Genomic DNA, 24,767 nt, shown 5'->3' with positions numbered 1-24,767 from the left:
TGTAATCTCTCATTCGATGCCAGATTAGTCTGGGTGTATTTTTATTACCGGGCCAGATTACTAAATGTGAAAGAACTGAATTATGCCAGGCTTGTTGATCTTTTCACGTTCTGAAACAGCACAGTGTTAATTCAACTGTGTTAATACAACATTTAACTGACAATACAAGTCACAAGTCAAACTGAGATTTAAGAAGTGAGGAAACAACCTCTATCTATTGGGATGGAAAGAGCCACATCGTCACAAAGCAATGTGCACATACTCAGGGAAGTGTAGAATGTGGGGGTATTTTTGCAATTCTACCATGTCCTTTTTCCCAGTTACTCAGAACACCAATTATCCAGTTAAATACACAGGGGCTCATATATATGATATAATGTGGTATTGTAATAAACTGAAATCATATTTTTCTTGGAAAATGTTCTTATTTGAGAAATGCTCACATTCTTTAATAATCCAATGTAATATTTTAAAAAATCTACAACATGTAAAAGTACTCAAACTATCTGTCCTACTAAATAAGCAGTAGAAAATTCATTTTAATTATAATTGTATTGCAGCCTGCAAACCCTGTATTTTTGTCATTAGAGTCAATAAAGCAATTTAGAAATTAATAAGCATTTGTCTGTGTGGATGTGGCTTCATGAATTTTAAACAGGATGAGAAATTGCTGTATTACATCTTTTGTCAAACAATGGTTTCCTGCTATTAGCAGTGACAAATTAAAACCAGCTCTGTTTTTATGAATAATACACATGTAATTTCTTAGCAGTTAATATCTGAATGCTTAGTGAAATGGCTTACCATATTTTCTCAAGTATAATTAAATGGAAGTATCAATTAATATTTCAATTTTATTGAATGCTTAAGCAGGTATAACATGTGTCCAGCACAATAGGTCAGCAGTAATTATAGAGCTACTCACAATAGCCTGTTTTTCTTCTTTTTTCAGCCATAGGATATATACAATTTAATTACATATAGTTCTCAATTAGAAACTGAGATAACAAAAAATGGGAGGAAAAGAAACAAAGAGCTAGTGTTGTGAACAAAAAATGGTAAAAATGTGGTAGCTGTTAATTCACGTACTGATTATTAATACAACTAGTAATTTTTGATTAGTCACTTTAAATATAAATGATTTAAATACATCAAAGAAAAGACAATTTTTCTTTGTTTTGTTTTGTTTTGTTTTGGGATGAAGTCTTGCTCTGTCACCCAGGCTAGAGTGTGGCGGTGCGATCTCTGCTCACTGCAACATCCGCCTCCTGGGTTCAAGTGTTTCTCCTGCCTCAGCCTCCTGACTAGCTGGGATTACAGGAACAGGCCACCATGCCCAGCTAATTTTTGTATTTTTTGTAGAGACAGGGTTTCACCATGTTGGTCAGGTTGGTCTCGATCTCCTGACCTCGTGATCCGCCTGCCTCAGCCTCCTAAAGTGCTGGGATTACAGATGTGAGCCACCGTGCCTGGCCGAGAAATGACAGTTTTTAAGAGTGTGTAAATACAAAGCTCAATGATACCTTTTTGATAAGAAGCTACTTTATATATGTAAAGACACAGGTTAAAAATAAAACAGCAGAATAAGTTATACTATGCTAACACTCATCTAAAGAAAGGTAGAGTAGATTTCTTTGTTTTAGATAAAGCAGAATTAAGAACAAGAAAAATTACTATGGATAAAGACAGGTATTACATGAATATTGTCATGCTGTGTTAGATTCTCTAAGAAGACAGCAATCTTTAATGTGTATATATCTAACAATGGAGCATCAAAAATCATACCATGCAGCCATAAAAAAGGATGAGTTCATGTCCTTTGCAGGGACATGGATGAAGCTGGAAGCCATCATTCTCAGCAAACTAACACAGGAACAGAAAACCAAACACGGCATGTTCTCACTCATAAGTGAGAGTTGAACAGTGAGAACATGGACATAGGGAGGGGAACATCACACATCAGGGCGTGTAGGGGAGTTGGAGACTAGGGGAGGGATAGCATTAGGAGAAATACCTAATATAGATGACAGGTTGATGGGTGCAGCAAACCACCATGGCACAAGTATACCTATGTAACAAACCTGCACGTTCTGCACATGTATCCCAGAACTACCCTAAAACTTAAAGTATAATAATAATAAAATAAAAAAATTAAAGTATAATAATAAAAAATCATGCATCACAAACTGAAAAAAATTTAAAAATAGAAATCTACAATTACATCTGCAAACCTCAGCATCTTCCTCAGCAATTGCTATTGATAGGTTAAGCAGTCAGAACTATCTCTGAAGATATATTTTACTTGATTATATTATCACTCAACTAATTAAAATTTATAGAACATTCAAAAACAGCGAAATATGTATCACTTCCAAGTTCTCATTATAGTCAGAAAGACTAAATTTTGAGCCATAAAATGCACATTAATAAATTTTTGTAAGCAAATTATGTAAAATAAATTCTCATATTACAATCAAATTAAACTGGAAATAAATAACAGAACGATAGGTGATAAAATGTGGAATTTTAGGGCCAAGAAGAAGCCTCAAGGGAAATGTTAAAAATATTTTTAAAATATTTTTTACTAAATTTTTTTTACTAAAAATATTTTAAACTAAATAAAAATTAAAATAAAGGTTTTTTAAAATAAACTTAGTTTTTAAAATAAATTTATCAAATTATGTGGGATGCAGCACAAACAATATTTAGAGAAACATTTATAGAATTCATGCCTATGTTAGAATTGAAGACTTAAAATCAGCAGTCTAAGTATCCATCTTCGGAAACTAGAGAAAGAAGTTTCCCAATTTAAATCTAAAGCAAGCAGAAGAAAAGTAAACAACAATTAGAATAAAAATCAATGAAATTAAAGATAGAAAATAAATACATGCAGAAGCTGGTTTTTGAAAAAAAATTACTAAAATAAAGTTCTAAGCAGGATAAGCAGATCTAAAATAGAAACATGAGAGCAATAGGTATTCTATTTATATTTATAAAGTTGTATGATAAAAGATGTACATAAAAACCCCTTGAAATCTTAATATAAAAACGCCAATGTGATCCTAGTTGTCATCTGGTTCTTTGGTGCTTAAAATTGAACGTCACAAAAAATGATATAAAGAAGATATGGGAATTCAAGAAGTCACATAATCCAAGTGATATGGTCACTCTGGGTAACTTCTGACCAAAAAAGGCCAATTGTTTGGGGCATGTCTGTGTTAAGAATTTTTGAGAAAGTGAGCAAGTGAGTACTTTGCTCAAGAAAGAGAATGATGAGGGCACGAATGTTTGTAATTGAGAGTTTGAAAAGCAAATTTCAAGACTTTTAGATAAAGAGACACTCAATCTAAAGGAGCAGATTTGTTAACCAAAATGCCAGAGGGTCAGTCTGGGCTCACCTTGCTCACCAAACAGAAGGCCAGTCATTTAGACAACCAATATTGCCGTGGAAGAAGTCTGTATTCAGGTGCTGAAGCTGAAGAGAAAGGGAGATAAGTCACAAAATGCTCTGTTGTCCCAACTAAAAATGAGGGTTTATATAGCTGGGAAGAAATATAACTAAATGAAGGAAAAGAGGAATTAGGGAGAGGTAAGGAAGGAATCAAAAGGACGGAGAGTTCTGGGATTTCATTGTCTGGATGTGGTGATCTAGTAATTTTCAGTCTCTTGCCTGAGGGTTGGCTTTCTGTGAAAGAATTCAGATAAGACAAACGTTAAGTTTCAAATTTTAAGACTAGGAGGGTTAATTTCTATGTGTATAAAAAACCTGTAAATACTAGTTCTATGAAGATATTGGGCTGGTTTCAGATTTGCTAAAGAAGTATTTATCAATAAAATGGTAGAGTCTAAAAATAAAATGCTAATAACATAAGACAATGATCTGTGTGAGTTCAAATTTTTTCTGTCTTTAGAGAATTTAATGATGTCACTTTGACTATACACAGAAAATAGTAGGAAGTCAATAATTTGATTTGCATTTTACAAGTTTGTGATTTGAACCAGAAAGAATGGTACCAGAAAAACATTTCATGTCAGGCGCAGTGGCTAACGCCTGTAATTCCAGAACTTTGGGAGGCTGAGGCAGGCAGATCACGAGGTCAGGAGATCGGGACCATCCTGGCTAACATGGTGAAACCCTGTCTCTACTAAAAATACAAAAAAATTATCCGGGTGTGGTGGCGGGCACTGTAGTCCCAGCTGCTGGAGAGGCTGAGGCAGCAGAATGGCGTGAACCCGGGAGACGGAGCTTGCAGTGAGACGAGATAGCGCCACTGCACTCCAGCCTGGGTGACAGAGCAAGACTGTGTCTCAAAAAGAAAAAAAAAAAAAAAGCAAAAAGCATTTCAAGAATATATTTATTCAGGGGATATAATAAACATACAAAATTATTCTTTTTAGTGCTATATTCACAGAAATGGAGGGAAATATAGTCCACTATTTGCTAAAAATTACATGTCAAAAGATGGAAGACAAAAAACATCAGTATCACTTGATTATATTTATTGAATAGAGTGGTAAAATGATGAAATTGGATGGTTTATAGAAGTACTATTTAGAAGAAATTAAAGCTCTTGTCAGGGAAAAACAACTTCAAAAGCATTTTATTCAAATGAAAATAAATTCCTTCCTGGGTTTATAGTTATTTCAGAACTGTTATAGTGGTAAGATGCATGAAGGCTGGACCAGTGATCCTTTGTTTATGTTTATCCTTTCCCACTTACTAATTCTGTGTCTTGGAAAAGTTACTTATGCTTTTTAAACATTAATTTCTTGGTGAGAAAATGAATGAAAATCACTTAGCCTAGTGTGTGACAAATGGCAAGTGATTGTTTATTGCTATCTGTAAATGTTATTCATTTAGAAGTCAAATAAAATTGAGCCGTGCTGGGAGACTGTATAAAAAAGACATAGGCTCTACCATCTGAGTTTATGGTGCAAAGAAATTGACAAACAATAAATTTCACAGTGTCTCAAGTGTTATAAAACATTAAATAGAGAGCAATGCCAGCTGGCCTGGTAGGAGTCTGTCAGGGAAAGCTTTCTTCAGAAACCGATGTCTATGTTGAGGACATGAAGTGAACAGTTATCTAGAAGAAGCTGTGGTCAGAAAGGGTGTAGGTAGTTCAGGAAGAAGGTATTGGTTATATGTAATCCTGAAGACACAAAAAATAAGATTTAAAAAATCAAACTTAGGTTATCAGATGGGAAATGGCAAATGTGAACCATACAGACAGACAAATAAATTGGTTCATTATAAGTTACATAAAAGAGTTTTCACTTTATCCTAGAGTCGATGAAAGCCCATAGAAGATTTCAAGCAAGTCAGTGATCAATTAGAGGCAACAAGGAGCAAAGAAAATCTGGAGGCAAGAACTCCCACCAAGATGTGCCGACAGTAATCGGGGTGGGAGAGGGTAATACTGTCTTTGATAATCAGGAGAAATGGATAGATGGATTTCATATGTGCTTAGGAAATAAACACAAGATTCTTATTTGAAGGCGAAGGATGAAAAATGACAAAAGAATCGAGTAAGACATTTCTGTTTTGAAATGCAAGTGGAGACATTGCCCTATATATTGTTGTCTCAGCAACCAGGTATGCATAATCAGAAAAATTACTCAACTTATCTGACCATCAGTGAACTTCTCAATGGGACAAAATAGAAAATATGATCTTTCATTTTTATAAATTTCTATGATTTTTCAGTGCAGCAATTGTGTGTATTTGTTGCTTATTATATCCAGACAGTGTGATAAGTACTACTGTGAAGCAGATGAACATAACAAAAGCCTTATCCTTCAAAAGTTGGCATATAAATAACTAAATGTAAGACTTAGAATGAATTGCTGCACCAAACAAAACAATTTAACACGGGAGCACAAGAGAATAAATTTACTCTAGTGTGAAATTTTTAGAAGCCAGAAGCAGTAGCATTAAAGATATATCATGAGTGAAAAGATGGGTTGAAAAGCGGCTTTTCCTCCTTAGATGTATGTCCTTGAAAATTGGAATCTCGAAATTGTATTAGTACATATATCAAAGAATTTTTCACTTTAATACAGTGATTGAAACTATGGACGATTTTGCATGGACCTCCCTCACCCAGTGCCTTCCAGGAACATTCGACGATGTACAGGAGATATCCTCTTTGGCACATAAATAATTATCTGGTCTAAATGTTAAAAGTGCTGAGGTTAAAAAACACTGCTGTAAAGTTACTGTGATGATGCTAAAAGTAAAATTTGAAGTTCAGTAAAACAGCTGGCCTCAGTTCTTTCTACTCTTCCACTTTATCAAGTTCTTCTTATACAGTGCTGCAAATAATTTTCCTCCAGCACTTTCATAATTGTTTTACTTTCTTTACTTTAGTAGGCTAGCAAATTAGTTCTAATATTTTAGTCTAACAGTTAAGGCCTTTCAAACATAATACAGTGACATTCATTTTCTCTTCCAATGTTCATAATTGTTCTTATGGATTGATAGAGAGCAAATAAGTAAACAAAGAGATAGGTAAGTTTGCTAAGTGGTTTTTGTTTGGTTGGTTAATCATTCTCTATGCTACCTCATATACAGTGAAACATCATTTTTAATATAGCGGTTTTACACTCCATCTATATTTAGTTTATTGAATCCAACAATTTACACTGTGCAATTATATAATGATACTGAATATTTCTGGTTTCAATAATCAAAGTGCTACTAGTGAAAAGTAAATTACATGTATGTTAATAATTTAAAACTCCAGTTTAATTGACTTCATAACAAAATTATTTATTTATATATTTTACTCTCTTCATACTTATTGAATCCACAGATATTTTCACCTTAATTTGTTGTGTTTTTATTAACAATTTACCAGCTGTGTTTATTGGCAATATTTTTTATTAATTGCCCTTCAGGGACCTCATTTACTTCTGAAAGAACAGATGTTGCTCCATTAATAAAAACCACTCTGTCCCGCAGAGAAAATGAATGATGTTTTGAGCCTTAAGAAATGAATCGGGTGAATGTATTTATCTTACTAGATGATTATTTGCCAAAAAAAATCCAAATTTATTTTATTTTGAAAAATAACACTAGCAAACACAAATTTTGGTAGCCTATGTTTAAATCACAAGCTTAAAATAGAAGTGGATGATTTAAGTACAAAATCATGTATTTATATTGTCTTCCAATATTTAGTTTTATCATTTTCAAACATTTTTATGCCCTCACCTTTATATGACTAAGATCGATATTTTGCACTATCAGGAATGAGAGTACATATTTATTTCTTCTTCGTTTTATTCATTAATTCATGCAACTACCAAGTTTGATTGGACCCCTTTAGTAAAGATCCGTTTATTTTTACTGTTCAGACAGAAGCAATTTAATGTAACTTCTCCCAAATCTATAGACAAATATCGATTACTTCATGAAATATACATTCTTAGGCTTAGACAGCAAATAAACCAAATAAATGAGCATCTATCATAATATATTAGTGTATCAGTCAAAATAAGATAGGCTATATTGATAATGCTAGCCAAATTCCAAATGCCAGTGGCTTAATGCAACACCAGTTTATTTCTGGTCGTAGCTAGACATTCAGCTTGGCTCTTCTGAGGAGCGCTGCTCATTCTAGCCACTTAGGTAATCATTAGGAAATCATTTAATATTTGCTTCTGCAATCACCTCATCAAGGGGAAGACAGTGTTGAGAATTCTGTTTAGCTATTTAATGTTAAAGTTTCTATGTAAGAGTGACATATTAATTTAGTTCATTTTTCACTGATTTATGCTAGTATGTCTAAGTTTATATTTGATCAAAATATAAAATCTTACCTTTTCTGGGAAAAGAATAGAATCACATTTTTAGTAGTTACAATGACTATTGTAATTCTACCACACTAGTCGTCAAATATTAATTAATTATTCTTTTCTGATGCAAAATACACATATAATATTTTCAGAGAGACAACTCAAAGTCCTGTCCATTTTGGACACTGAGCCTTGAATCTGTGGTTCAGGATCTGCACATGAATTACATTTGTTTGCTTTTCTAATTGTCTTTAACTAGTGATAATACACAATACATGATTTCAAATTGTGGTTCTCTTGGTTATAGATCTATGGACTTAAAATATGAGTTGTCCTAATGAAATAGTATTAATAAAGAAGCATGGGCAAAATAACTGCAATAAAAACCCTATTTCAGAAGAACAAAGAATAGAAGACACAAAACAAACATGGATTTCTAGTAATGGTAAAATTCTGTTTAATATACATTTCGAGGTCTCCTGTCCTGGGAGTGGGGAATATGCTTTGGCACTGATACTGATTCTTGCTTATTGCATGGCATCACTCTGAGTTCTACCTTTAGAGTGGCTATCATTTTCCATTTGGTAACATCCGAAGTAGGGATTTGGGGATATTTCCAACTTGGGATACATGTGTGTTGCTTATCACAGGTTCTACATTAAAATCCAGCGAGCCCAAAGTTATCTGTCTCAGAGTCATGAGTGATTTTAATTCAGACAGGTGGTTGCAGTGGCAATGGAACTTCCTTAAAGTCTTAACAAATTTTCGTTTACTTTTTACCATGTGCTTTCATAAGCTGCATTATTTTTTCTTTGTCTGTATCTTGTATTTTATCCTTAACTATTTCTTGGCACCTTGATATTATCAATTAGGCAGGTAATAAAGAAGGAGAATATGATTTGCTGAATTGGGAAGTGGATACATTATTATTTTAACAGTGATTGTTCAGAAAAGGTCTCACTGTTTGAAGCAACATATGAAGGAATAATTCTGTCAATATGAGTAGCCAATTCAAGGGCATTGACCCAGGTAAGTGTTCAAGAATGAGAAAGAAGCCAGTTCAATTAAGAGGTGTGAGCAAGAAGAAACTAGTCAGAGGTGAGTCAAATGAAAATAGGGGCCAGATTATGCAGGGCTTTGTCAGTGATTATAAGAACTTCGAATTTTATTTGGAGTAAAATCAGAAATTAATATGGGTTTTGAACAGAGGGTATCTAGACCTAACTTTTATTTATTTTTTTATTTTTCTCCACCTTTATTGAGGTATGTACAACCAAAAAAAAAGACAAATAAAAAAATATATATTTAAGGAGTACAACATCGTGTTTTTATACATGTATGTATTTTGAACTCGTTACCATGATCAAACTAATTGACATGTCTGCCACCTCACACAGTTACCTTTTTCTGTGTGTGGTGAGAACATTTAAGATCTACTCTTAGTAAATTCCAAGTATATAATTTACAGTTATTAACTATAGCCACCATGTTCTACATTAGATTTTCAGGATTTATTCATCATGCTTAAGTAAAGCTTTGTATTAAAAAAACATTTCTTTGTTGAAATTGGGGAAAAGATGAGAAGTCACATATAGATTTTTGAAAGTAATTCCAACAATCTCTGTGACAGACGGTGATGGTGGTTACAAGTGTTCATAGATTGAAGATATTTTAAGATAAAGTTAACAAGATTGGGTTGGATATAGAAAAATCAAAATTAGGTAGGTTGAAGAATCCAACTTTTTTCTTTCTGTTGTTCTTGCTGCTTTCCTTTTTTTTTTTTTTTTTTTTTTTTTTTTTTTGAGGGAGTCTCGCTCTGTCGCCCAGGCTGGAGTGCAGTGGCGCGATCTCGGCTCACTGCAAGCTCCACCTCCCGGGTTCACGCCATTCTCCTGCCTCAGCCTCTCCGAGTAGCTGGGACTACAGGTGCCCGCCACCACGCCCGGCTAATTTTTTGTATTTTTAGTAGAGATGGGGTTTCACCGTGGTCTCGATCTCCTGACCTCGTGATCCGCCCGCCTCGGCCTCCCAAAGTGCTGGGATTACAAGCATGAGCCACCGCGCCCGGCCTAACTTTTTTCTTTCTGTTGTTCTTGCTGCATTCCTTTTTTTTATTTGTATGCTGTTTGTTACCGTGAGAAAATTAAAAAAAAAAAAAAGAAAACATGGACTTTCAATTTACTGAAAATCAAAAGGCAACAGCCAGAGAAAGTTTGGGAGGAAATATGAGAAGTTAATCTATGGCTATATTATGTTATTTGCTTATTAAAATATCAGGTGGAGTTGTTGTTTAAGCAATTGAATACACAATAATGGAGACTGGGTGATATCTGAGCAGGAGATATGAGCTCTAGAGGCAAGAACTAAAGGTGTATTTAAGCTTGTGAAACTGAATGAGACCTCCTAGGGAGTAATTATAAACAGATTACTCCAGTTACAAAGTCCTGGGTCACGCAGATTCTAACACACTTGGGAAAGAAGGAACATTCAGCTAAAGAGATTAAAGAGGATAATATAGTTATTGAAAAAGAAAGAAAAATATATTAAAACCCTAAAATCCAAACAAATAATATTTATCAAAGAAGGAATCATCACATATGCTAACAAAAAGCCATTGATTGAGGTTTGATTACCATTTTTGTTAAAGATTGAGGTGTGATTATTAAATTTAGCATGCTAAAGGTTATTATTAAGTATTCTTATTCCAAATTTTCCACTTGTGTACCTGATACCTCTGTAATAGTTAACAAATTATTTTTGATCATCTCAATAGATGCAGAAAGAAGCATTTGATAAAAATTCATCAGTCTCTCATTATACAACCCTCAAGCATATTAGGTATAGAAATTTCACTTTGACACAATAAAGATCATCTATAACAAGCTCAAAGTTGACTTCACACTCAATAGTGAAAAGTTGAAAGCTTTTCCCCTAAGGTAAATAACAAGACAATTGTGCTCAATCTTGCCACTTCCATTAAATGTAGTACCGGATGTTCCAAACAAAGAAATGAGGCAAGAAAAAGAAAACAAAAAGTATCCAAAAAGGAGAGGAAGAAGTAAAATTGTTTGATGATATGATCTTATACTTAGAAAACCCTAAGCAATTCCATCAAAAATAAATTATTAGAACTGACAAATGAATTCAGTAAAGGTGCAGGATACAAAATCAATACATTAAAATCAGGAGAGATACATTAACAATAAACAATTTGAAAAAATATTTACAATAGCATATAAGAATAAAATAAAGTAGTTAGGAGTAAATTCAACCAAGGAGGTAAAAGATTTATATACTGAAAGTATAAAACAATGATGAAAGAAATTGAATAAGTCACAAATAAACACAAATATATCCTGTGTTCATGGATTGAAAGAATTAATATTGTTAAAATGTCTGTTGTTCAAAGCATTCTACATATGCAATGCAATTTCTATAAAAATTCCAATATTATCTTTCACAGTAATGAATGAAACAATTCAAAAAATGTATAAAATCACAAAAACTTCTGAATAGTCAAAACAATCTTGACCAGAAAGAACAAAGCTGAAGGCATCATTCTCCCTAATTTAAAAATATATTATTACAAAGCTGTTGTAGTCAAAATAACATGGCAATGGCATAAAAGCAGACATCACAAGCAAAGAGACTAGAAAGCCATGAAATAATAAACCTATGCATTTGTAATAAATTGATTTTCTACAAAGGTACCAAGAACATGCAATGAGGAACATGCAGTGAGTAAAAATTACAAAATTGTAATTTATTGTAATCGATCCAAAATTTGGATCCAATTACAAAAAATTGAAAGGATCCAAACTTATACCATTTATCAAACTTACACCATTTAGATCCTAACTTACACCATGTACAAAAATCAGTTCAAAATCGATTAGAGATAAACTTAAGAACTCAAACTGTTAAACTGCAAGAAGCAAGCGTGGGAAAACTCCACAACATTGGTCTGAGCAGTGATTTCTTGGATAGGACCCCAAAAGCACAGGTAAGAAAACAAAAATAGACAAAACTGGATTGCATCAAATTAACTTCTGCAAAGTAAGGAAACGTTTAACAGCATGAAAAAAGCACTCATAGATTGGGAGAAAATATTTCTATACCATATATCTAATAAGAGGCTAGTGTCCAAAATACAGAAGGAACACGAACAACTCAATGGCAAGGAAACCAATAACTTGGTTAAAAAATGGGCAAATAATCTAAACAGACATTTCTCAAAAGAAGGAATACAAATGGAGAACAGACAGATGAAAAAAATCAACATCTTTAATCATAACGGAAATGCCTATTAAAACCCCAATGATATATCATGTCATATCTGTCAGAATGGCAATTATCAAATAAGACAGACAAGTATAAATGAGGATGTGGAGAAAAAGGAACACTGGAACTCTGTTGGTGGATATATATACACACATATGTAATATATATATCTGGTGTATATACATACATAATATATATATCTGGTATATTTTATATATATAATATATGTATATATTACAGCCTTTAAAAGGATGAAAATTCAGTCATTTGTGACAACATGGATGAACCTGGAAGGCATCGTGCTAAGTGAAATAAGCTAGGCACAAAAAGACAAATATCACACTATCTCATTTATATGAGGAATCTAAAAATGTTGAACTCACAGGAGAGAGTAAAATGGTGGTTACTAGAGGCTGTGGGGCTAGGCGTGTAGAATGAGGAGTTGTTGGTCAAAGGCTACAAAGTTTTAGTTACACAGGAAGAATAAGTTTTAGTCATCTATTGCACCGCATGGTTACCATAGTTAATAACAATGCATTGTATATTACAAAATTGCTAAAGGAGGCCATTTTAAATGGCGAGGTGCCAAATATATTAATTATCTTGATTTAATCTTTCTACAGTGTATACATATATAAAACATCACATTGTACCCCATAAACATATAAAATTATTATTTGTTAATTAAAAATAAATAACAAATAGATAAAATAACTCCTGCAATTCCCAAACTCTTTGAATCATCATTTTTCTCTTTCATGTACCTTTCCTACATTCATGCACTGTAAAATTTCTAACAAGTTAATAAGGCTAACTATTGTCTCCACATCGCTTTCCCATCACTGTTTCGGTTTTGAATAATTTTAAGCGAAACACAACTAAAGCGCATTTTCTTTCCGCTCATGCCATTTTCACTCTTCCTATTGTGTCTGAGGCCCTCTCCAAATTGTTGGCTTCCAAATACACTGAAATTGTTATCAACATCAATTATTGAGTTCTTAAAAAGCAGCTCAAAATTAAGTGCTGAATCTCATGATGGGCACAAGTATTAAAGCAAAATATTCAAATGGCGTTCATGACACCTAATAGGAATTTAATTTTTTCTATTTGTTCATTTTTGTCTGTAATAATGTTTCATTTAAATAAATTATGTATAGACCATACAACATATGGACCAGTAAAATCATATTAGAAATACATCATAGAAATGCTTTAAATATGCATTTATATATACATATATGTGTGTGTATATAGTCATCATAACATTTAGATTTCTCAATAATCAAAGATGGTTTTTTAGATAGAAAACAAATTGATAATTAAAATATTATCTATTGATATGTTACACGTATGTTTGCTTGTTTGCTTAATCAATGATTCTTCTTGTTCTAGAATATAAGTGTTATGAGAGCAGGATATATCCCCTAGCTTATAACAGTATCTGGCCTATACTACCAATTAATCAAATATCTTTGGAATAAATAATAAATTTCAAATGTATCGAGTTATGCTTTGCAATACTCTTGCTTTATACAATAATTATTTCTTTTTATTTCTTTGCAGGTTAGGTTTGATAACTACATGGTTAAGATTTTCTGCCTATCTGCTCATCAACCAATTTTATTTTCTTTTAAAATACATTAAATATGAAAAAGTCAATGTGAATTGGCAACAATCAAATACAAAGTAACTGTAAATTATCTGGAGGACACACATAAGACATTATATAAGAAAAATGGTTCATAAAATTAGATGCAAAGTTTATATATACAAATACGCATATATGTATATAAATATATACACACATTCACACAGACATACATACACACACATATATTCAATTCCTAAATAAAGTCATAAAACACTATGTGAAAAGAGAAAAATAAATATAGGTTAATATATTTAATTCATAGTATAAAAATAATATTTAAAAGATTAACTATGACAAATATTTAAAAATGTGTATGTTTTCAAAAGTGATAATAGAGTATAATTCTAATAAATATCCTAATGAAAAGCTTCATTATCCTCTAAAATCCAAACTTCAGTTTATTTAATAATATTTATGCTTTTCTTTTTTCTTCTAGTTATTCTTTCTTAATTGCTAACATTCAAAACATTCTATCTGCATTTGTGACACACAATTGGCATCATGGCAAATATTACAAAGAAATGTTTTGCAATAAGATGAGTTAATTATTTTATAAATTGATCTTCAAATACTGTTGGATTTAAACAAGACCTCTTTAGCACTCCTTATTTTGTACTAAGATTTTATACAGAGCTGCATGTGGTTTTGGATGCTGCCATAGTACTCCTCTACTCATCTCTACCTGTGACTAAGCCTAAAGATTTTATAATAACTGATGGATAATGTTTTACAAGAAGACATAATGAAAAATCACATTATATAGTAAATTTGTCCACTTTATATGTAAACAAAATGTTTATACCTTTCTCTATCACCCATACCATTTTCCTTTCATGTCTATACATCTAATTTGATATCATTGCTTATTCTTGCCATAGAGTTTAGAATCTGTCATCCACATAGTTCCCTATTCTATCTACCTTTATCTGAATGCTCCTATTGCTTTCATGCAGTCACTTGAACCTAATTTTCTAATAGTGATACTCCCTATAGAGCTGAATTAAATGTTAGTTTTGTTATTTCTCTGATTACTACGTGCTTTCTGTAGTTCCAAAAGTGAAATAGGCATTTTAATATTTAATATTTAACTAGTTGGTACTTGTAGAACATTGTTCTTAATCCCCAGTAAATATATGGCTCCTTTGAAATATAAACCATCACATTATATAACCAACTATATCCTACTTTAGTTATATTCTAAACACTCATCATGTCTCCTGATTCTTAAATATTTTAGTATCTAGATCACTGATTTTTTTCCCTCTAAATCCATGTCATAAATATTGTAATGTCCATGTCCACATAGTATATTCACACAATATTGAGACTGTTTCACTTTCAATAACATTTTGGTATATTCACTCTTTAAATCTATATTGGTAGCAAAGAGCAATCAGACTGGATATTACTTGATAAGCTTCATTACTGCTACTAGCTAGATATCAGTTCTTCTCAAGGTCCTATCCTAGTTCCTGACATTGCTAGTAATTACATGATTTTCAGAATTGTGATGGCAAGCACCCCAAAGTGAGGACCACATCCTGATTTTAAGGTTTACCTATTTTAATCTCTTAGTCCTAAATATTTGCAACCATAGCAAGACAAACTGCTCATTGATTATGCTGCTTAATGCTTATCTTTAACATTCTAACTTGAATTATTTCAAGGGTTCAAGTTTCCAGCATTGTAGTCATTTCCCTAAAATAACCTCAATTCCTATAACACTTATCCTTTAATCAAACTTGTTTGTGAAGACTCAAATTTTACTGAAATATAACTGACTACATTCAACTTAAATTAGATGAGTTAAAAGGAAAAAATAAAGTAAGATAAAACCAGCAAATGGAAGGCATTATGAATGCTTGAAGGGCTATAAGATTTCACTTGATTAAGGAGCGACATTTGAAAATTATGAAGTGGTTAATTAACTTAGGAATCATAAATTCTTAAATATCTTAATAAAGAAGTTCAAGTTACATGAAACAAAATCTGAAAAAAAATTAAGTAAATTCCATAGTATGGTTGGAGATTTCAACACTTACCTCAGTTACTGAGAGAAGAAGTAAAAAAAATGAGGACGCAGAAGTCTTACACAACATTAGCAATGCAGTTAAAATAATTAATATTTACAAATACTATATCCAAAACCAGTATTTACATTTGAAATATACGGAATTTTGATCAAAATATGGCATATGCTAGGCCATAAACAAATCTACATTACTTTTAAATGACATAAATCATTCTAACTTATCTGACAAAGATGTAATTAAATTAGAAATCAATGACAGAAACATATATGCAAAGTCCCCAGAACTGACTCTTAACAAACCACTATCAATAACATATAAGCGCAAAGAAAAAAATTCACAAGAAAAAAAAATTCTAAATAGCATGAAAATTAGAACCCAGCATAACAAAACGTGGAAGATATAACCCCTGCAGTGCTTAGAGAAAAATTTATGTTTAAATGCATGCAAATGAAAAGTTGAAATCAAAGTTGTAAGCAACTCTTCTCTCTTAAATAGCTAGGAAAAACAAAAAAAGAGAGCTTATTAAATCCAAAGTAAAAGAAGAAAGATGATGAAAAAGGCAAGAGCAGAAATCAATGAAATTCATACCAGATACATAACAGGAAAAAACAAATAAACTATCCACTATTTTATAAAATAGATCAAGAAATTAATAAATATCCAGATAGAGTTTACATACAATCATTTTAAGGGTACAACATTTTGGCCGGGTGCTGCGGCTCACACCTGTAATCCCAGCACTTTGGGAGGCTGAGGTGGTCAGATCACATTAGGCCAGGAATTTGAGACCAACCTGACCAACATGGTGAAACCCCATTTCTACCAAAAATATAAAAATTATCTGGGAGTGGTGGCAGGTGCCTGTAATCCCAGCTACTCAGGAGGCTGAGGCAGGAGGATCACTTGAACCTAGAAGGCAGTGGTTGCAGTGAGCAGTGATCACACCACTGCACTCCAGCCTGGGCAACAGAACAAGATTCCGTCTCAAAAAAATAAAAAAATAAAAATGAGAGTGCAACATCTTATGATAGCAATTACATGAAATTATACAACCGTGTAGATAAAAATGAAAAAAAAAGGTTTTAAATTAAGAAAAAAAACCAAATTATTTAAACATTAACACTTCAGGGATTGGGGAAATTATAAGATAGATACAATTGATAGGAAAAGCAGATACAGACATCAACTTTTCAAGGTAATGGGGGTCTTTGTTCTGAGCAGCAGTGGTTTAATGTTGGAAAGGAAAATGATGCTTTTTTTAATTTAAATTTTTATTCAACCAGGAAAAGAATGAGGCAGTTAAAGCCTTCATTAGCTATTATTTAATGAGATAGGCTGTGACGAAGAAAGATGTTATTATTTATACCTATAGAAAATATAGTTACCAGGAAATATGCAGAAACTACCAGTCAAGGATAATTAGCAGTTAAAATTAATGTATCTTAGAAATGTGTTGTTATTTCAAATCTCTGAAATACAAAGTTAAAGAAACATCAATAAAATTGAAAGAAACTAAATATAAAAGACACACATTCTCAATTAAGGAATGAAAAGGATGACAACAATATAGTTTCTACATAGACCAAAGAAAAATTAAATATGTACAAAAATTTCACACCAATAAATTTGATACTTAGACAAAATGGAAAAATTCTTTTGAAAGTAAAGACTGCCAAAGCTGTCTAATAAAGGGATGAAATATTTGATAACTCTGTATCTTTTAAAAACAGGAAATATGTGATAAGACAAACAAAATTATTCACACAAAGAAAACCTCTTTGCATTATATAAAAGTAAGATAACTTTACTGGTGAATTCTAAGAAACATTGATAAAAAGTAGCATTTCTACAAATAAGTCTCAGCATTTTATAAGATCACCCTTAACCAAGAAAATACACTAAAATTTTTAAAAGGCTAAAACCAATATTTTATGCATGAGCATAGACATAAAACATATTTATAAAAATATCTGAATGTATTGAGTCAAGAAGCATATAAGACAAATATGCATTCTGATCAAAGGGGGGTTATCTCAAGAGTTTAAAGTTGTTTAAAGTTTAAAAATAAATCATAACAATTCTAGACATAGACTTTAAACACTTCACAAAAATTAACTCAAAAGTCACCATAAACCTAAATGTTAAGTTGAAAACAGTAAAACTCATACCACACAACATAGAAGTAAATATAGGTGACTTTGGTTATGACAATGACTTTTTAGTTACAACATCAACGGCACAATTCATTAAAGCAAAAATTGATATGCTGAACTTCATCAAAATTAAAATCTTTTTTTTTTTTTTTTTTTGAGAAGGAGTTTCACTCTTGTTGCCCAGGTCAAAGTGCAATGGCACAATCTTGGCTCATTGCAACCTCCACCTCCTGGGTTCAAGTGATTCTCCTGCCTCAGCCTCTCAAGTAGCTGGGATTATATGCATGTGCCACCATGCCTGGCTAATTTTTTTTTTTGTACTTAGTTGAGACAGGGTTTCACCATGTGAGTCAGGCTGGTCTTGAACTCCTGACCTCATGTGATTCACCTGCCTCGGCCTCTCAAATTGCTGGGATTACAGGCGTGAACCACTGCACCTGGCCTAAAATTAAAAACTTTTGCTCTGCAAAAGATACTGTCAAGGGAATAAAAATTAAAGCCACAGAAGGGGAAAAATATATTTACCAAAGGCATCTAATAAGGGACTGTTACCCAAAATATACAAAGAGTACTTAAAATTCATCAGTAAGAAAATGAACAGCTTGATTAATTAAAGGGAAAAAGTTCTTCACAGACATCTTACCAAAGAAGATATACAGATAGAAAATAGGCATATAAAAATATGTCTTTAGGGAAGTGCAAATTAAAATAACAATGAGGTACCACTATGCACCTATTGGAAAGGCCAGAATCCAAAGTACGGAAAACACCAAATGCTGCTGAGAAGGTAGAGCAGCAGGAACTCTCATTCATGGCTGAAAATAATGCAAAATGTTTAGCTATTTTGAAAGACAGTTTGCCAATTTCTTGCAATGTTAAACATCCTCTTACCATATAATCCAGCAATCATGTTTCTTAGTATTTCAACAATTGAGCTGAAAACTTATTTTCACATAAAAATCTGCATGTGAATATGTATAGCAGCTTTAATCATAAGTACCCAAACATAACCAAGATATTCTTCAGAAAATGGATGGATAAATAAAATGTGATACATCTAGACAATGAAATATTATTCTACAGTAAAAGGAAATGAGTTATTAAGCCATGAAAAGATGTGGAGGGGGGCCGGGTTCAGTGGCTCACGCCTGTAATCCCAGCACTTTCGGAGGCTGAGGCTGGCAGATCATGAGGTCAGGAGATTGAGACCATCCTGGCTAAGACGCTGAAACTCCGTCTCTACTAAAAATACAAAAAATTAGACGGGCGTGGTGGGTGCCTGTAGTTCCAGCTACTCTGAAGGCTGAGGCAGGAGAATGGCATGAACCCGGGAGGCGGAGCTTACAGTGAGCCAGGATCGCACCACTGCACTCCAGCCTGGACAACAAAGCAAGACTCCGTCAAAAAAAAAAAAAAAAAAAGATGTGGAGGAAACTTACATGTGTATTACCAAGTGAAAGAAGTTAACCTGAAAAGGCTACATACCATTAGATTTCAACTGTATGACATTCTGGAAAAAGAAAAACCATGGAGATAGAAAAAAAATTCAGGGGTTAGTGGAGAGAGAAGAATAAATAGAGCACAGATAATTACAGAGCAGTGAAACTATTCTGTATGATACTCTAATGTATCATACAGAATGGTGAATACATGTCATTATACACTTGTCAAACCCCATAAAATGTACACCATCAAGAATGAACTCTACTGGGAACTATGGACTTCACATAACAATGATCTATTAATGTAGGTTTATCAATTGTAATAAATGTCCAATGTGGGATGTTGATAGTGGGCAGGACTGCACGTGTCCAAGGAGAGAAGGTATATCAAAAATCACTGCACCTTCTGCTGAATTTTTTTTGTGACTGTAAAACTGTCTAATAAATAAAGTTGGCTGGGCACAATGATTCACGATTCACTCCTATAATCTCAGCATTTTGGGAAGACAATGGAAGAGGATTACGTGAGCCCAGGAGTTTAAGACCTGCCTAGGCAACATAGTCAGACTCCCATCTCTACAAAAAACTAGAAAAATTAGCTGGCTACGATGGTGCATGCCTGTGGTCCCAGCTACTCAGAAGATTGAGGCAGGAGGATTGCTTAAACATAGGAATTTGAGTTTACAGTGAACTCTGATAGTACCACTACACTCCAGCCAGGGCGACAGAGCAAGATTCTATCTCTAAAATAAATAAATAAATGAATAAAGTTTATTTAAATATAAATAAATCAACATAATTCATTATATTAACAGTATCAACAAGAAAATCATGTCATTATCATAATGGATGCAGAAAGCATTTAAATAAATCAAAGCCCTTAAAAAATAAAAATTTTTTACACACCATTAATTGTAGGTAATACTTTTAATCTCATTAAGCCCTTTTCCAAAAAAAAAAAAAAAAAGCCTACAGTTAATAGAGTACTTAGTATTTAGATATTGAATTGTAAAATGTTCAGCATAGAAAATCACAAAGATGACCACTTTATCATCTCTAGTTAACTCATAGTGGAAACAACAGTTGCTGGATTGGGGAGACGGGTAAATGGGAATAAGAAAGTAAAAACTTGTTCATTAGAACAGGAAATCAAAACTCTTCATATTAATGGAGGACATGTTTACATACACAGAAAATCCTAAGGGCTGCAGAATAGCTACTACAACTAATAATTGAATTTAGCAGCTTTGTAGGGTTCAAAGTCCATTAATTTTTCAGCTTTGCAGGGTTCATAGCCAGTAGTCTATATTATTTCTATACACAAGCAACAAAAACTGGAAAATAATTTTTAAAAAAAAATAACATGTAAGAGAGCAAATAAACAAACAGGAAATACTCAGGATCATGGTAATGGAATACTTAACAATGGTAAACTTAGAAAGCACTGTGGAGAGAAATAAGAAAGAATGAAGGAAATAAAATGGGAAGATCCATCATGTCCTTCAATGGAAAGACTCAACATTGTAAAGATTTCAGTTCTCCCCAACTCAACTTAGAAATTAAAAATAATCCCACTAGTATTTTTGTAGTCACTAAACAGCTAATTCTAAAATTTTTATGGCTCTATAATATACATGAGAATATCTAAAAATGCAAAGTTGGGCCACATATACTTAATATTTCAACACTCTCTATAAAGAGTGTAATTGGAAGGAGACGACAAGATGGCCGTCTAGATGCAGATCTGTGGAACAGCTCTCATGGAGGGACTGAGATGACAGGCGTGCTTTCATAAGATCTTCAGAGGCTTCAGAGGGAAGTCACCGACAGTGGATGGAAGGAAGACACAGAAACTGGGCTGAAGGGGGGAAAGCTGGAAGCTTGCATGGACTACTGTGCATGAGGATTCATTTTTGAACTCCAACAGTTCTGGGGGGATGGGTGAGTTGAACTGGCAAGGAGCAACCGGCTTTCACTACAGGCCTCTGGAACCCCAGCAGGAGGGGACCTCTTGACCACCATGGACACTTGAAGTGGCAAGGAGAGCTGCTCAGAGAAGTGGTGGAGCAGCAAGCCAACTGACATGGATCCCAGAGTGTTTGGTGCAGGAGTATCTACAATGGAGCATGGCAAGGGAAATCATCCCCCCTAGGCTTGACTTGCTCCCACAAGAGATTTTAGCTCTAGGGGAAATGCCTGACCTAATTTCTGCAGGGCGGCCTTGCACATCAGATGGGGCTAGTCTGATCTGAGCATCCCTTGGTCTGCTGGTCTTTCCCAGGGCCTCAGCCTGGCCATTCCTGCTTACAGGGCAGTTTTGGGTGCCCTGGGGGCCCACATCATAGATTCTGGGCTGGTGGGCCATGCCTGACTGGTGGAGAGCTCCAGTGAGGTAGTTACTACCTTCACGCACTAGCCCACATTCTCACTCCCCATACTGCAGTTTGCATCTAGCCCACAGCAACTCCCCACATCACTTTGTTAGTGTGTGTCTGCATGGGCAGGTTTTGCTTTACTTGCCGTGTCAACATGTGAGAGTGCAGCCTGTCCCTTCTTCCCACTGACTGTCATTGCAGATGGAGTCTTGGTGGGCACAGAGCCAGCAAGCCCTGCCCCTGCCAGCACCCCACCCTTGTACTAACACTGTATAGAGAAAGGCAGATCCTCCCCGACTCTGAGTAAGCACTCCTGTTTGCAGGGCACAGAGAAGGCAGCAAGACCTGTGCAGGCCAGCCCCCCACCCCAAGCCAACACCACTTCCAGTACAACTGTGCACACAGTGTCCAGCAGGGGCCACCCTGATTACCTCAACTCTGTTGCCTCCACCACTGTGGTTAAGGCCTACAGGGAGGCAGGCACTCTTGCATCCACTAGCATTCTGCTACAGCTGCCACACTTTGGCCCCCCAGCACAATGGACTCCAAACCTCGAAGATTCAGAGAACAAAGTCAGAGTCCAATACAAGTCCTCTAGAGTTAAAGCACACAGTTCAGGACTTGGGAACTGAGAATTGGCCCAGTAAAATCTAGAAACAAAGCTAGCTGGCTAAATCCACCATATACTACAGTCAAACCTTCAAGGTAATCAAATAAGATAAAAGAAAAAAAAGCATTCGAAGATCAACAACCTCAAACATTGAAGTTAGATAAGCCCACAAAGATGAGAAAGAATCAATGCAAGAACACCGAAAACTCAAAAAGCCACAGTACCTTCTTTCCTCCAAATGATCGCATCACCTCTGCAGCAAGGGTTCAGAACCAGGCTGAAGCTGAGATGACTGAAATGACAGAAATATAATTCAAAATATGGATAGAAATGAAGATAATTAAGCTACGGGAGTACATGGAAATTCAATACAAGGAAGCTAAAAATCATGATGAAACAATGTGGGAGCTGACAGACAAAATAGCCAGAATAGAGAAAAACCTAACCAACATGATACAGCTAAAAAACACAATACAAGAATTGTATAATGCAATCACCAGTATTAGCAGCAGAATAGATCAAAGAGAGGAAAGAATCTCAGAGCTTGAAAACTGAATTTCTGAAATAAAATAGGCAGACAAGTTTATAGAAAAAAAAGAATGAAAAGAAATAAACAAAACCTCCAAAAACTATGAGATTATGTAAAGAGACTGAATCTATGACAGATTAGTGTCCCTGAAAGAGATGGGGAGAATGGAAATAACTTTGAAAATATATCGCAGGATATTATCCATGAGAGCTTCCCCAACCTAGCTAGAGAGGCCAAAATTCAAATCCAGGAAATGCAGAGAACCCTAGTAAGATACTTCACAAGAAGATCATCCCCAAGACACATAATCATCATATTCTCCAAGGTTGACATGAAAGCAAAAATGTTAAAGACAGCTTGAGAGAAAGGTCAGGTCATCTACAAAGGGAAGCCCATAAAACTAACAGTGGACCTCTCAACTAAAACCTTATAAGCCAGAAGAGATTGGGGGCCAATATTCAACCTTTTTAAAGAGAAGAAAATCCAACCAAGAATTTCATATCTGGCCAAACTAAGCTTCATAAATATGATCCTTTCCAGACAAGAAATGCTGAAGGAATTTGTTACCACCAGACTTGTCTTGCAAGAGCTCCTGAAAGAAGCACTACCTATGGAAAGGAAAAACTACTGTCAGTCAGTACGAAAGCACAGACCAGTGACACTATAAAGCAACTACATAAACAAGTCTGCAAAATAACCGGCTAACACAATGACGACAGGATCAAATCCACACATATCAATACTAACCTTAAATGTAAATGAGCTAATTGCCACAATTAAAAGACACAGGGTGGGAAGTTGGATAAAGAACCAAAATGCATTGATATGCTGTCCTCAAAGACCCATCTCACATGTGATGACACAAATGAGCTCAAAGGGATGGAGAAAAATCGGCCAAGAAACAGAAAACAGAAAATAATCAGGTGCTGCAATCCTAGTACCTGACAAAACACTTTAAATAAACAAATATCAAAAAAGAAAAAGGAAAGTATTACATAATGGTAAAGGGTTCAATTCAACCAGAAAATCTAACTATCCTGAATATATATGCACTCCACACAGGACCATCCAGATTCATCAAGCAAGTTCTTAGAAACCTTCAGGGAGACTTAGACTCCCATACAAAAACAGTGGAAGACTTTACCTCTCCACTGACAATATTAGACAGACAATTGACACAGAAATTAATAAAGATAATCAAGACCCAAACACAGCACTGGATCAAATGGACCTGGTAGATATCTACAGAATTCTCCATCCCAAATCAACAGAGTATACATTCTTCTCATTAACACATGGCATTTACTCTAAAATTATAATTGGAAGTAAAACACTACACATCAAGTGCAAAAAAAAACAAACAACCCTGAAATCATAACAAGTTATTCTACCAAGTACAATCAAATTAGAAATCAAGACTAAGAAATCACTCAAAACCATACAATCACAAAAAATTGATAAACTTGGTCCTGAGTGACTTTTGGATAAATAATGAAATTAAGGTAGAAATAAAGAAGTTCTTTGTAATGACAACAAAGATATGACATACCAGATTCTCTCAGACACAGCTAAGCTAATGCAGTGTTACTAAGGCAGTATTAAGAGGGAAATTTATTGCACTAAATGCTCCCACAAAAAAGAAAGATCTCAAGTTTACAATGTATCATCACAACTAAAAAAGCTAGAGAAGCAAGAGCAAACAAATACCAAATCTAGCAGAAAACAAGAAATAACCAAAATCAGAGCTGAACTGAGGGAGATGAAGACATGAACGACAACTGAAAAGATCTAAGAATTCGAGCTTGTTTTTTGAAAAAAAAGCAATAAAATAGATCACTAACTAGACTAACACAGAAGAGAAGATTCAAATAAATACAATCAGATATGAAAAGG

This window comes from Hylobates moloch, unplaced genomic scaffold, assembly GCF_009828535.3.
Source record: "Hylobates moloch isolate HMO894 unplaced genomic scaffold, HMol_V3 SCAFFOLD_2, whole genome shotgun sequence".
Taxonomy (NCBI): Eukaryota; Metazoa; Chordata; class Mammalia; order Primates; family Hylobatidae; genus Hylobates; species Hylobates moloch.
Note: the sequence above shows the minus strand (reverse complement) of the source record.